We start from the raw sequence: 15,918 nt of genomic DNA on the forward strand, positions 1-15,918 counted from the left end.
CATATCCCTGTCTGATTCCCGAGTTCACTAAGGAACTGCTCACACTACCCCTCGACCAATTGAGAAACGTCCCTTCATTAGGGAATAGTTTACAGCTTAACTCTTTGAGCCCTCTACAATAGAATTTTCAGGACAGAACACGTATCTTACTAATATTTGATTATTAAACAATAGTATAGTTGATATTAATGGGCATGTTAATGAAAACCGATGCAGTTTGTAAACCAAGTATTAAATATACATTGAGAGGGAAAAAGGGGAATATGACTTCTATCATTTATCAGCTTCATGCTGCATTTGAACAATAGTTATAGATTCGATTTATGCAAAAAAACATGACCCCCAGGTTCCATTACCCAGCTAGTGAATTAATAACAGCAATTTATGAATCTTGTATTCGGTGGTTATTTATGAATCATTCATACACTTATCCAGAAGCCCTGTTGTTTCTGTCCGTAAATGCCAGATCACGTTAAGTGTTGGATAACAAGGCCATTTGTTATTTTCTTTATTTTCCATAAAATATGTCATATTATGTAAATGATATCATGCGATATGGCTCACAAAGGATGCAATTGATCTACCTGTAAATATGTATTTATTAGTATTCTGTATTTTATACAATTAAATCATTTTTATATAAATCATATTGCATAATTATAATAATCATTCACAGAAAATATATATTTATAGCAGGTTTCAATTAAAGTAGTTGTTTCGCTTATAACTGACTTTTTGTAGGATGTGGAGAGTGATATTCTAAGACTATTTGCAATTGGTTTTCATTTTTTATAACTTGTGGCTTTTAGATGATTTAGCTTTTTGTTCATAAGCTATCAAGCTTGGAATTTCAGCAGCTACCTGGTTCCTAGGGTTCAAATTACCCCAGTAACCAGGCAGTGTTTTGAAAGGGACTGAAAAGTGAATAGGAGAAGGTCTGAATATAAAGATAAGTAATAAAAAGTAAGACTACTGTGACAATAAAATTGTAGCTTTAAAGAGCAATTGTTTTTGGCTACTGGGGTCAGTGACCTCCATTTAAAAATTGGAAAGAGTCAGAAGAAGATGGCAAATAATTCCAAAACAATAAAAACTATATAAAAGCTAATTTGAAGGTGAACTACCCCTTTAAGGAGTTATAAGATCCATATAATTTCCAGTATTTATGGTTTTTACAGGAAAAAACCTATGCCAACATCACTTTATGCTATATCTCTGTACAGGTTTTGGGAAAGCATAAGGAGATGCCCCTTTCTGCCTTATTTTTTATCCACTGCAAAGTACAGAGTGCTGCTAGACCCACGAACAAGTGCTTTTCAAATAAGCACTAAGGGTTAGGGTGGTTTTGCACCCTTTAGTGCCCTTGCACTTTCATCTGTGGTGTCTTTCAATTACCCGTATAGTAAAATTGGCAAGATCTGTGTGGTAACTAAGATACTGAAGGGTCCACCCTAAACTTTGGGCCTAAGGGATTTTTTATGAAACGGCACATCACTTGGTACCCTAGTGAGCCCTTATACTTCTTGGGCCCCCAGTAGTTGTAGGATCTACTTCCTCTGTAGTTACTCCCCTTGCTGTAATACTGATTTGGGGATTGAGAATGAACAGCTAAGGAGGTGGCTGAAGGTTAAAAAGAGATGAGAGGGCTATTGCAAAGTGTTGGGAGGAGATTATAGAAGAGGGTAAGAAATGGAGAAATGAAATGTACAATAAAGAGCAATGAAGGGTGACAACACAAAAAGGAGAACAGTAAATAGGATCACTGGAAAAGTAAATAGGATCACTGGAAAACAGGAGGGGGGGAAAGGGTATGCACAATAGGTTTCTGATTGGAGGAGAAGGTTTATTATTCTTACAGGGATTTGCTGCTTTGGTAGTTTTCTTGAACATCCCCCCGGAAAGACCTGAAGAAACATCTACATCAAAAAGGATGGTCTAGAAGGGGTTGTGTAAGGTTTTATAACTATTGAGTTTAAAGTGTTTTTTTAACACAAGGATTTTGGTCACTCTGGCATCTGACTTCTATGTGGTGCACAGTACAGTTGCCTGGCTCACACACCCCAAAGGCCAGCCTCACTACGTAGTGAAAACACAGTAATTGTATTACCATCCAACCAAAATTCTTGGACTAAGTAGGGAAGTCAAAAGGATCTTTTCATGGGAGTATGAGGGATTTGGGTGTATGTATAACTTCATTTATATAGTGCTACTAGAACAAGAAGTCTGTACAACTGATAGTTTAGAAAAGTACAAACAGGGAGGACAAATAAAGCAATGTATCGGCTGGAGTTTTGTGCTGTCATTTTAGAAGCTGACTACCTAAGGAGTCATTTTGGTAAATATATAAGAAGGAATATATCGTGTTATACAGTTTATATTTTAAAGGCAGACATATACAGTGTACAAGATTTCCCATTAAGAGGTCTCCAGAACAAATTGTTGAAGGACATGTGCCAAGCCTGAGACAATAAGGTGCTGGTACCATACTGTATGTGAGCTGTGGTCATCCTACAGCTAGAGCAGTGTAAAAAGCAAACTATACATTCTAAGACATTCCCCTTTTTGGGATGTGGGGCAGATATTTAGTTGGCATTTTGGCAGTCTCCTGATTTTTGTACCTTAATCAGATTTATTTGTTTAATGGGACCCTGCTCTTGGCATCCTGCTCTTGAGGGATAACCACTTTTTGCTTTACATCACCTTGAAATGGCACTGCCAAAGTACCACTTTGCACACTGACTTTTTCTGTGCCAAAGCATAGTAGCATATTAATGCTATTTAATGTTCAGCCATCCTTTAGATTACAGGCACACATACTAGTTGCAAATTCATTTCACAATCACTTATAATAAACGTGACCAAAAAATATTCCCAGTCCTCACCGTGAATTCTTTATTCTATTGCAGAACAGAAAAATAGCTTGTGGATTTTTTTGCCTATCCAGACAAAATCATTCATCATAGTCTTTAATGTCGTTGATTGCAGTGAATTCTCCCAAAGTAAAACCATTCTGGCATGTCTTTGATGACATGTTTGATGAATGAGACCCATAATATCTATAAAAATTGATTGAAGAATAGTTGTGAAGTTGCTTGCGCATGCATTATGATCTTGCACGGTGCAGGGAAATCAGGCACAGTTGGTAGAGCCTACACTAGTATTGAGACACATTAGGTATAAAATCACATTTACAGATGAAGACCTAATATTTAACCAGGAAATCTGGGGACATATTTTGGGAAGTAGGGTGGTAAATGTGACCTACCCATATTAAATATAGCCTACCTTCTGGCATTGTAATAATAAAAAAATACACTGAAAATGTTATAGAGTTATCCTTGAGACTTCCTATAACTGTAATGCTGTTGAACATATTGGAAAAGGCCAAATATAATCATACACAGCCTAATGCTGTTAGCCTTATACTGTCACATGACGTGCACACCAACCTTGACAGCTAGCTGAACACAACTTTATTGATTGTCTTCACAAAATGGTTAATTCTTGGGAGATCTTTACCTGGGAAATGGAGAGAGCTTTTTCCTGATAATGTTCTTAAGAAACAGATACCTTTCCTTATAACAATTTCATATCTGTTAATTTTAAACACTAGCTGTTTCTCTGTTTATTATCATGTGAGCAACATCTTTTCTTTTGTGATTTCTCTAATGGGTATCATTTCGACCAAATACATAAAAAGGTCCATTTTGAAAGGATCACTCATTATTTTTCCTTCCGTCAAAGGCAGCCTTGAAAGATGAATTGAGTTTAAGCTCATTCAGCATAGGTTTATAGGTTTTTGTATTCTTTTTGTATTCTGGTTTCTTTTTTATATCCCTGATTCTGTTCCCTATGCTTTCTTGTGCTATTATTCCCTTGGATGTGTATTTCTTTATTTATATGAATAAAGTAGCTCAGAAGCTTCCTATAAACAAGGCCAAATGATAATACTGGGGTATTTTTCTTTTTAAGTTATGAAAAAAAAACCAAAAAAAAACTTTAGACAAATATTCATAGATAAATAACCCTATGTTAATAATTATTATATTATGAAATCACTATTGGTTGGCCATTAAATAGGGGTTCATAAACTAGAATATTTATGAGATAGTTTTGTTCTGGTTTTCCCAGGCCACATCAAATTTGGGATGGATATAAAAATCAGTAAAGTACTACAATCATCCATAAACTAGTGGGTGGCTCCCTATGATGTTTAGGTTGGGTCTTTATGATTTTTAATACAGTGCTTCCCACAGCAGAGAGCAGTCATTTAGATTGTAAGCTCTTATGAGTGGGACCCGTTGATCCTATTTTTTTATAGTTAGAAATTAATGTAAAGTGCTGCATAACATGCTGGTGCACACTATATAATTATAATTTTAATAAGGTAAATAATGGATTTTAAATCAATTTGTGGGTTGCCCTATTAGAAACCACTGCTTTATTAGGTGGGGTTCATAATACAAACATCATTTTAACCAAGCCCTTCTTTAGGGCACCCACACACTTTTTTTAATAGTGGTAATGATGGCAGGTAATGATCTCAGCTTTGATCTACATCAAAGGTTGGAACAAAAACTATTATTTGTATTTAGTGCATTTTCACTTCCTGTTTTTGATGCCCTCTTTACAGTCCCAGACTGGCAATCTGGGGATTCTGGCAAATGCCAGGGGGGCTGCTGTAAGATGCCTCAGACAGTCACTCTTTAGTGGGCTGGTGGGGGGCTGATTGGGCCACTGAGTACTTAATATGCCAGGGCCTATATTCAATCCCAGTCCTGGCCTGCCTCTTACAGTAAATTTACATTTCGCTCTGTGCACTTATTTGTTTTGAGCAATAATAATTAAATGTGTAAGTGTACCAAATAGAAGCTATATGTATTAAATACTTTTTGCTTTATTTTCTATTGATTAAAATGCAGCTTACATAAACAGTCATAATATTTTATTTCTAGCTTAATTTAAAGCATTTCTATATTATATAGGGAAAAAGAAGAGACCACATTTTCACTGAAAAGCACTACCTTTACCTCAATGACTAGAGTACTCCTCCTTTCAGAGATACTCTTATGTGCATGAATTTGCAGCTTTACACAGTACTAGATATCATAACATCACCTTAGGCTAATGAATTATTTAATGGACTGCTAAGCTGTCAATCTAGTCAGCCTCTTAAGCTTCCTTGGTCTCTTAAATGTACAGTATAAGTGTTCCAAAGACTAATGAGTGAGCGTGACACTCCTGTGCTGCTCTGATCTTTGTGCAGAAATCTGCTCTATTCTTGGAGCCATTCATAAAACAATAACCACTGGAGGTAGTAACACAACAGTGTAAGACTGAAAACAAAATCACACAGATGATTACAATAAAATGTGTTAATACTAACATGTCCATATATAGAGGTACACTTAATTTCGAGATGCCACATTGCGTTACTGCATTTATTTACTGCATTTTTCTGTGGCATAAGGTGTGCTAAGCATCCATTTAAACTGAATAACATGGTAGGAGATATGAGCGAAATAGCTAGATGAAGTTTGTGACATCTACAGAAGTTGCCTTGTTATTCTATAATATTTTATTGTTGAGCTTAATATAATGAATGTACAGGACAGAGATGTTTTAGGGAAAACAACCCCAGACCAGTAGTAAAGTGTATATACAATAAAACAATACATAGGCATTGCTGCACAAATGTTACAAACAACAAGTTAACATTTAGGCCACAGAGGAACAGCAGGTAGATCACACTTTATTAAGACATTTGGTGATGCTTTACCATGTTCCTTCATCTCATAACTGGTCATTTTGGGTGGTACTGTGGCAACATTGCAGAGCTGGAGCTGTATGAAGTCTGTGTCGGTATGAGCTAGGTCAATGCTGTTCAACTTGTTCCAGGTAATAGATATATGTGGGGGCAGGATCGGATTACACCACCACTGGGGGAAAAATCTAGTGTTCCTTTGGACCCCACCAGCCTAGGCACATTGATGGGCGTGTTGGGGTGGATTGCCATCGAGTGGTAAAATAGTAGTGTAGACATAAGGTGTGTGGAGGGTCTTTTAACTGAGGTCTTCTTGTGGGCCCCAGGTATGCCAGTTCAACACTGTTTTGGGCCGATAACAGTACAATAATGACATCATACCAAGTTGTCAGTGGTGTCCTTGGACAAGCTAAGGGGAATATACAAATCTGCTGCCCAGGTTTTAACTAGGGATGCACCGAATCCAAAATTTCCAAATTCGGCCGAACCCTGGATCCTTCGTAAAAGATTCAGGTGCATAACAAATAGTATCCAAAACCAAGGGATAGGTTAACGTGCACTGAAAAATTTTTGAATTTAGTTTCAGATTTCAGATTCGTGGAGCGTGGATTCGGCCGAATCCTGCTGAAAAAGGCTGAATCTTGGCCGAATCCCAAACTGAATCCTGGATTCGGTGCATCCCTAGTTTTAATCACTGCAATTTCTGTATCTGCTCCCAAATAATAGTTAAAAATTTTTTTTTTTTTTTTAACACTTAGAGGCACATTTACTAATCCACGAACGTCCGAAAAGCTTCCGAATGCGTTTTTTTCGTAATGATCGGTACTTTGCGACTTTTTCGCGAATTGTCGCGACTTTTTCGAGCTCTCAATACGAAAGTTGCGACAATTCGCGAAAGTCGTAATGGCTATGAAAAAGTTGCGACAATTCTCGAAAGTTATAATGGCAATGAAAAAGTCGTGACAATTCTCGAAAGTCAAATGGCAATGGAAAATTTGCGACAATTCTCGAAATTTGTAATGGCTATGAAAAAGTCGCGACAATTCGCACAAGTCGTACCGGTTACGAAAAAGTTGCGACAATTTATGGGAAAGTCGTAACGGCGATGAAAAAAACGCAAAAAATACGAAAATGTCGCAAAATGTTCGTTTTCCAATCCGAATTTTTCTCATTCGGATTCGGATTCAGGGATTAGTAAATCAGCCCCTTAGTATGCCATAGCCATCATGTAGGGTTAGGTTCACTGGGTGAGTGCCTTTACACAGCCCCAGAAAAAAAACATGGATTATTTTTAATATATAATTGGACTTTTATGATCTGAAGCCAAAGGTAAGTCCTGGTACAATTATGTCAAGACAAAAGGGTTAATTCACTAAAGGTCGATATTTCGTGCGCTATTTATAGCATGCGTTAAAAATTTTAGCGCGTCAAATTTTTCGCGTCTTAAGGCACTATTCACTAAAAGTATATTTGCGTTAATTTAGATGCAATGCTGTTTGCGTTATTTAAGTCGCAAAGACTATTTCCGTGCGGTATTCGACGCAACGTGTGCTAATTAACACAGCACGCTACTTGTCACACGCTAATTAACACACGTGCGCTACTTATCGCACGTATGCCATATTAGCCATACACACCATTACGTTTGTAAAACTACTTTTTTTAAAATGACCGTTTCCCTGCAAACTGGAGGCTGCATCACTCTAGGGCCAACACAGACTTGAATAAATCCCACTGCAAACTCCATATTTTGTAGCCAAAAGCTCATTTACTGTACTTTTCTATAATTAAATGCCTTAAGTCTTGTACATCATATAACTAATTGGCATTGGCATTATGCTGGTGAACTTAAAAAAAGGAAAGAAAAGAAAAACACAGAATAGCTTATAATAAATGGAAAATGGAGCAATTCAAGAATTGAGAAAGATCCAGCTATATCAAGGTGCCATTCTGATGATTTAGTGTATATGAATATAGCTCTGACACTCACCACTAGTCAGAACTTCAATTCTTTTGGTGCAGCAGTTGTGCTCCATCTATATGCAGATATTTCTATTCCTCAAGATATTTCTGTTGAATGGATGTAAGACTCTGTGCAGATCTTTGGGCAGATTTCCAAACCACACATTACGCTTGTTGGCATTGTGTGCTCCTATTTCATAAAGGGCTCATAGCAGTCTGTATTCATTTACAATGCTGATGTTCACAAATTCATCTCAGAAATACGAACAGCTTAAAATAATACAAAATACATTCATATATACATACACATACATAACTAAAATTTATGTATGTCATTATTGCTGTACGACTAATTTTTAGCACTAAAATATATATTGCTTTGAGGATTACTGGAGCCCTATACATTTTTCATGGTGCCATGCTCTGGCAGCCAAGTTATAAATACAGTGCACATGATTAATGCATTTAATGGCTAAATGTAGAGAAATACTATCATTTTAGTGAATTTAGGTATTATAGATCCCCAAGTTTATCAAAACATAACATTTTTACTTATATTTTAGTTTGCCATTTTAGTGCTGAGAAGGCTCACCCCCTTTAGTCCGTGATACATTTATAAACCACTTTATATATCCATTTGTTTCCTATGAAAATAGTTCTAATAGTGCTACTTAGTAGCAGCTACTTGTCAGGCTACTAAACTCCAGAAAATAATCTGCCATAGACAATACTGAGAATTAACCCTACTAAAAAACATGTAGATACAATTATCAGTAAATGATCTGCATTGTCTGTTTCTGTAGCCGTGACAAGCAGCTGCTACTAGTAGCTCCGTGTGTCTTCTCCCTTAGGTGATAGGTAGCTACAGTAGCATAAGTATTATAAATATTTAGGGATGAACTGAATTCAGAATTCGGTTCAGGATTCGGCTTTTTCAGCCGTATTCAGACTCGCCAAATCCATACTTCTGGCCGAACTGAATCTAAATCCTTAAAATCATGTGACTTTTTGTCACAAAAACCCAGAAGTTGAAAAATTTTCGCTGCGAGCAGTTGTCATTATCCCTTCCTCATACTAATTTTCATATGCAAATTTGGATTCGGATTTGGTTTGGTATTCACCCAAATCTTTCACAAATGATTCTGGGTTCGCCCGGATCCTAAAAAAGTGAATTCGGTGCATTCCTATTATTATTACATACATTCAGATTGCTTTTGTTCTAGTCGGTTGTCCAACTGGAGGCCCATGGGCTGGATGTGTTCCTTCAAGTATTTTTACAGCCCCCTGCCTGCCTTAGGGCTTCATAGACTACTGTGTTTGATATACTTTTGCTTACATTAGGAGAAATATTACATAGAGTGGATCCCCCACTCTATGAGGGTGTGGCACTATGCACAGTGAGGATGGGGGTGCAGGATGCAGGCACTTTGATACTAAAAGGATTGAGAACCTGGGCTTCCTGACCGCTGTAAGAGAGAAAGGGATTAGAAGGGATAACCTTTCTTAACTAAAATAATACAAATGTATCAGATTTGGCCTGGGAACTGCCATTTTTCCTCAAAGCAAATCTGTTCTTGCTACAGTGTGAGACTCCAGCTTTGGCACTATACCCAAATTTTGTTTAAAAGAACGGCGCTTTTGCCAGAATAAAAACTGATACATCTGTATTACTTCACTCTGAAAGGGAAGTCAAGGCATGTAAATAGAATTCAACTCTATTCACCAAACTTTTAGTATGATGCAGACATATTCTGAGACAATCTGCAATTGGTATTCATTTTTTAACTTTTTGTGGTTTTTTAATCTTTTTTTATTTTGATTTGTTCAATAGTTCTCCAGTTTAGAATTTTCACCACCTAAGGGTGGGCGATATCAGGAGAATCCAGGGTAATTCGATCGTTTGGCCCTGGGGGACTGGTCCGATTGCCATCTTGGAGTCAGGAAGGATTTTTTTCCCCTCTGCAGCAAATTTGAGAGGCTTCAGATGGGTTTTTTTGCCTTCCTCTGGATCAACTAGCAGTTAGGCAGGTTATATATATATTGAACGTGATGGACGTACGTCTTTTTTCAACCTAACTTACTATGTTACTATGTTACTATGTGTTTAGTAATTAAAGTCCCAGCTGCTTCATGTAACATTGAGTTTAGAAGCAACTGTATAATTTTTCTGATATTAAACATATTATTATAGTTATTTCTTTATGTTAGCATTTATGTTTCAGTGAGAATACTGCCACAAAGTGTATTCCTGGGACCCCATATGCATTTATGTATCAGGTGTTGCCTGATCAAGTGGCAATCCTCAGCACAAAGACCCTGCAGTGTGTGTAAATGTGGTTTCAGACACTTGCCTGTTTGACAAAGTACACCAGTAGTGATGGGCAAAATGTTTCGACAGGCATGGATTCATGGCGAATTTCTGCATTTCGCCATTGGCGGATTGTTTTGCGAAACGGATGAAAAAATTTGCCGCGGACAAATTCGCAGAGCGTCAAAAAAATAGCCGCGCAACAAAAGAATAGCCGCGGGCGACAAAAGAACAGCTGCGGGCGACAAAAGAATAGCCATGTGACAAAAGAATAGCCGTGGGCAACAAAAGAATAGCCGTGGGCGACAAAAAATAGTTGCAGGTGAAATTTTTTTTGACGTGCAACATTTTCGCCGTTTCGGCGAAGAAAAAACGGGACAGATTCACTCATCACTATACACCAGTACCCTACAATGTTGCACAGATGTGCAATTAAACTGGTTAAAAAGATTGAGGATTTAAACTAAAAGGGGTTTAACTATGTTTAAGCATGTGAACTGCTAGCCTCGGAGGCTCTGTTTGAAATAAAACATGCTCTCTATGATTTCACAACTTGCCCCCAAGCCAGAAATGTAAAAACGGGCACCTACTTTGAGGCTACTGGGAGCAACATCAAAGGGGATAAGAGCAATATGGTGCTCATGAGCCACTGTTTGGGGAACACTAAATTAGAGCAACTGAACTTTAATTTGAAGCAGCATAGGTGGGGCAGCACAGTGAGGGCGGTAAGATTGGGGAATGCCCTTCCCAGTGATGTTGTGATGGCAGATTCTGTTAATGCCTATAAGAGGGGCTTGTATGATTTCTTGAACAAGCATAGTATCCAAGGCTATTGTGATACTATAATCTACCACTAGTATAGATATTGGTATGTATAGATATATATGTGAGTGTATAGATAGGCTGGTTTAAGTTTGTGTTTATATGTGCACTGGGGTTTATTTTAAGTAGTGGAAATCAATGGACTTTCATCTTCTTTCAACCCAAATAAAGTACTGTATGTTCCGGCTAACACCACGCCATTAGGTCTATAATTACCCAGTCCAGAATTTTTTTAAAAACATATTCCTTGTCATTATAATGCTAATGTCACACATTAGAGAACACAACAATGCTCTCAGAACCAATCACATCATCAGAAAGTACTGAAGAAATGGTACATGACTGCCAGTGTTCAAAGATACTGGAATTTTATCCAAAAACGCAAACATTTTTTAGGCCAAAATCTCAGAATAGATTGGCCATTTTCTCTGCTGGCTCTCGTGTGTGCAACAAACACCCCAAAATACCTTTTCATTGAATATCATAGTAATCATCATGTCCCTGCCAGCCTTTCTCGGTCTCGGAAAATATATTTTTGGGTGTTTTGTTGACCAACAAGAGGTGATTCAGCTTGGGAGGTACAAATGTCATTACTTTAAGGGCAACGACAAATGGGGACCCCCACAGACAACAAAGCACCACCTTGGGCGGTTTAGGGTCCAAAAACACCCCTGTTCCTCTATAGTTACATCACTGGGAAGTGTCTAACAACATTACACCTCCCAATGATTTTACCCTTTCTTCTCCTTTAACGGTAACATGAAATAAGGCCTGATGGCCTGGGGTTAGTGGGCATCTCTGAACATTATCAGGAGAGTGGCAGAGAATCAGGAGTTGCCACAATTAGGGCCATGACACACGGGGAGATTAGTCGAGCCGGACAAATCTCCTTTGTCGCGGGTGATTAATCTCCCCGCAATGCCATCCCACCGCCTAAAATGTTAATCGCCGGTGGGATGGTATACGCGGTGCAGCAATTTGCCGGTTGCCTTGAGAGGAAACTTCTGCGATTTTGGCAAATCGTGGCGCCGCGTATGCCATCCCACCGGCAATTTACATCCTAGCTGGTGGGATGGCATTGCGGGGAAATTAGTCGCCCGTGGCCCTTATGGTGAAGACACACAGAACTACTTAGTAGCAGCTACTTGTGGGCTACTAAATGCCAGAAAATACCCTGCCAATATTGAGAATTGCCTCTGGTAAAACACAAGTAGAGACAGCTATCAGTAAATGATCAGCATTGTCTGTTTCTGTAGCTGCTACCATAAGCTCCCTGTGTCTTCACCCTTGAGGGAAAAACTCCAGTTTTTACACTTTGTCCTTTTTTACCACACTGCCAGGTCTGATGCGCTAAACACTTGGAAAAAAAAATCTCCCTATGAACAATGTAATTTAGAAACTATAGGTAGCCTGTTTCCAAACCAAGGAGGAATGCTGGGACTTGTATTCCCACAAGCAGCCGGTTGAATGTGCCTGTCTCCTTGTTCTGCAAAGCATCCTCACTCACGGACCTTTCTTGCACCGCTCTGTGCCGGCTCGGTACAAGGCTGGGCGCTGCTGTTCTTGTCCTGCAGGCGGCAGCGCACAGTGCGTAAGCCACGTTGGTGAATAGCGAGGTGCGGCTAGCGCTAGCATGACGTACTCTGGCAGCTGGGCTGGGAGACGCAGAGACCGCAGCGGGGAGGGCGATGCAAGAAGTAAAGTAAACAGAGAGCGGTGGCGGCGGCGCTGCCTGGCCCTGACCCCACTCACATTGGATTAGGAGCAGTGAAACCTCCCTGCCCTGTTTGACCCACCGGAGCAGCTCTGCGCAGCATGAGCCGGGACTATTCTCCGTGCCATCCCCAGAGCGGTAAGTGTTACAAGCTGAGCCTCCGGGAGGAGATGGACCTGCCTAGCGCACAGGTGCTGACCCCGCCGCTCAGTGGGGCTAGTGGCTGCATTATTGCTGGTAGCCATTCCCTACCTGCGCCCCCATGTCTCCTGCTCTGTGGCAGAGGATGCTCGGGAGGCTGGTACAGCTGTGGCATTGCAGGACTGGGGGGGGGGGGTGCATGGGTATTCTGGCTGGGAATGCCCAGGAGGGGCACATAGTATGGCAGCTCTGTATCTGACAGGTGCCCCTGGGAATTAGTCCCCGCTCCCTGAAAAAAAACCCGAAGACAAGCACCAATGTGAATAATAACCAGCGCTGTGTGTATGGGTTCGGCTTCCATTCAGTGCAACACTGCTCATTGCATTTGCCTCATCCTTCTCTCCATTGATCAGATTATGTGATAACCCTACCAGTGAGTGATGGACATGAATCCATTGGCAGCCGTCACGGTATTGTTGTACTACAAATCCCATCACCCACAGACAACTGGAAGCCCTTGGCAGTTTGTAGTTCATCAGCTGGAGGGCTGCCATCTAAGCGTCCCTGCCATGTACTAAATACCTGCTTTATTAACCAATAAACTCTCAGCAGCATCACTGACATAATGTGACAACCTAAGAATGCTAAGGTGGCTATGCAAAAAAAGAGCAGGAGGGCCTGTGTTCTTATAACCCCCATGTATAAATATGAGTAGTTTGGGCCATTAAAAGGACAATATCAATTGTGTTCTCATAAACAAAATGTGAATGGAGGATGCTGGTAAGTGTGCTCCTGTAGTGCCTTACACACACGCTGGCTGCTATGGGTGCCATTAGGTCGCAATGAGGTCAGTGCACAGAGACGACTATGTGAGGACAGGGGGGAGAGGAGACCAGATCTGGTTGTGCTTTAGTGCTGGTTCTGTCAGGCACTGATTGTATGCAATAGAAACCTAGTGTTAAACTCGTGTGTGACATGTTTTATTATCCAGACCGTATATAGGCATTATTCCGCTCTCAGCCCACCCTTTGCCTGTGTCTCTGCACTCAGAGTGAGCGGAACCGGAGCCTGTTCTGATGCTGCCAAATATGAGTCACTGTGTGTTATTATGTGTGATGGATCTCTGTAACGTGCCAGACTGTGCTTCTCACTCGCCTTGACTGTTACATTGGGCAGCACCGAATGGAACCTCAGGGAATGGCAGGGTACTTGCTTATTCTGACTGGGAGATGATTAGCAGGAGAGATCCCATGAAGATGGAATTTCTATACATCTATTTACGCATTCAGGATCAAGGGCTCCAGAGATACTGCTTGCACTCATTCTGGGTTTCAGCCATTGATAAAAATAGATTTTGTTGGTAGAGCATGCATTTTGGTTATTCCTTATGCTGTTGAACTACAGCTACCACAGTAGGGTTAGTGGGAGTTTGGGTTTAGCAGCTGGTGGGGGGTCGCAAGGTGGACATCTTAACTATATCAAGGTGACAAGCAGCTTACTGTATATTTGTGCATGCAGAAAGTAGGTTATTTCATCTGTGATACCAGAATCACCCAGTTCCATTTATCAAAGACTGTAACACTTAATTATATAATGGGAAACAGATTTTGCTTCTTTGGGTCCAGAAATGATCCATTGTGGATTTGTCTCACTGTCTCTTGAGATTTATCACAGGAGTTGCAAATGGACCCCTGCTGCAGTCAGTATGGGTTTGTAATTTCAGGTGAAACCAGTTTCTGTGGCTCCTTCAGTAGATTCAGGAGATTGCTTGTAAGTGTGTTACTGTGTGAGGCACCTGCAGGGAAGCTTGAGACTGCCTTCCTCCAATTCACATGTGCATAAGGGACTTATTCACAGTGATGGAGTATAGAGTAGGAAATGTTAATGGTCTAAAAACAGTCAGATTTACAAAAGCCTCACTTCATTTACATAAACAAGGTGTTTTGGCTTGCATTAGTATTAAAGGGCAATGAAACCTAAATTCACTGGGGGCTGCCAATTTGTTAGGTACCCCCAAGTGACTCTAATCACTGATCTGGGAACCATGCTGGTGCTCCTCTGCTTTAAAATAAAAGCACCAGCTGAGGGTACGATCTGCAGAGTCTGTAGCCATCCTTTTATTTCTACTTCCTAGGGATACCCGCACCTCCATTGAGATGCATGCACCCTACAGATCTTCTCTAGCAGTTTCTGTACTGTGCCAGCACATACCTTTAGTTGCACAGGGCATCCCTGGGAAGATAAAATAAAAGGGCGGCTGCATACTCTACCGACTGTTCCTGGGTTGGCATATTTTCTAAAGAAAAGGAGAGTCAAGAAATTGTATGGGCATAAGGTGGGGTAAAATATCCGAAGCTGGCATTAAAACTTTGGTTAAGTTGATCATAAATGGATCAATTTTTCTGTTTTCAGCATTGGGATATGTACCCCAGGGTAGAGCCCCACAGGGCTAAACGAAATCATTTCATCCATGGGATAAACAAGTTTAAATGCCGATATCCATAGTCGAGCGCATCTTATAAAATAAACACTATCGGTGCAGTATAGGAAGTTATTGGAAGATGAGCATATGCAGCCAGATCCACTCTGGGGTTCTTTTAAACATGTTTTTTACATTTGATAATACCCCATAGCTTAAATGGCACACATAGCAATTCTATGTGTTTTGTCAACTAGGTTATATAAATTGTTACGATTTCAAGCAATTTTCAAGCTGGGATTGCTAGTGCAGGCTTGATCCCAGGCAGATGGCGTTCAAGTTGATGGTGAGCAGTTCCAAGCATTTTGCCACCGATGTGGTTGTTATTGAGCATTTTTCAACATGGCTGAAATTACTACATGTACTGTACCAGTGCCCTAAAACTCACTGCAGCAATGTTACAGCCTGACACATCTTTGGTTAATACGGATGCTTTTCATATGATATTTCACTATCCAAAATACCATCCAAACTATCCAAAGAAAATTAGGTTAATGATTTGTGAGGTCACTTTGGGCTGCTACAGAATGCATATGTTTTACCACTGTCGATTTACATTAATAATGTAACTTATAATATTTTGTGGCCTATGCTGGAGAATAAGCAAGGGCAACAATTTGCTGTGTATGTGCAGCACCAGTGCATAGCTTAGCTAGAGACCTAGCAAATGTGAAGGTTACAATGTAAATAACTATAATTATATAAAGCATTTGTGAAGATTAAAGGCC

General features: G+C 39.9%; 1 protein-coding gene across 2 annotated transcripts in view; it reads left to right on the plus strand.

Annotated features, from left to right (window-relative positions):
• Window positions 1–12,499: 12,499 nt before the first annotated feature.
• The window catches only part of dtna (dystrobrevin alpha), a 151,028-nt gene continuing 147,609 nt past the window's right edge, over window positions 12,500–15,918 (plus strand). The window contains exon 1 of one of the 2 annotated variants that reach the window (XM_031903441.1): window positions 12,500–12,708. The gene's annotated coding sequence lies outside the window, so the exon portion shown is untranslated. 2 annotated transcript variants of the gene reach the window in all.

The sequence above is a fragment of the Xenopus tropicalis genome, chromosome 6, assembly GCF_000004195.4.
Source record: "Xenopus tropicalis strain Nigerian chromosome 6, UCB_Xtro_10.0, whole genome shotgun sequence".
Lineage (NCBI taxonomy): Eukaryota > Metazoa > Chordata > Amphibia > Anura > Pipidae > Xenopus > Xenopus tropicalis.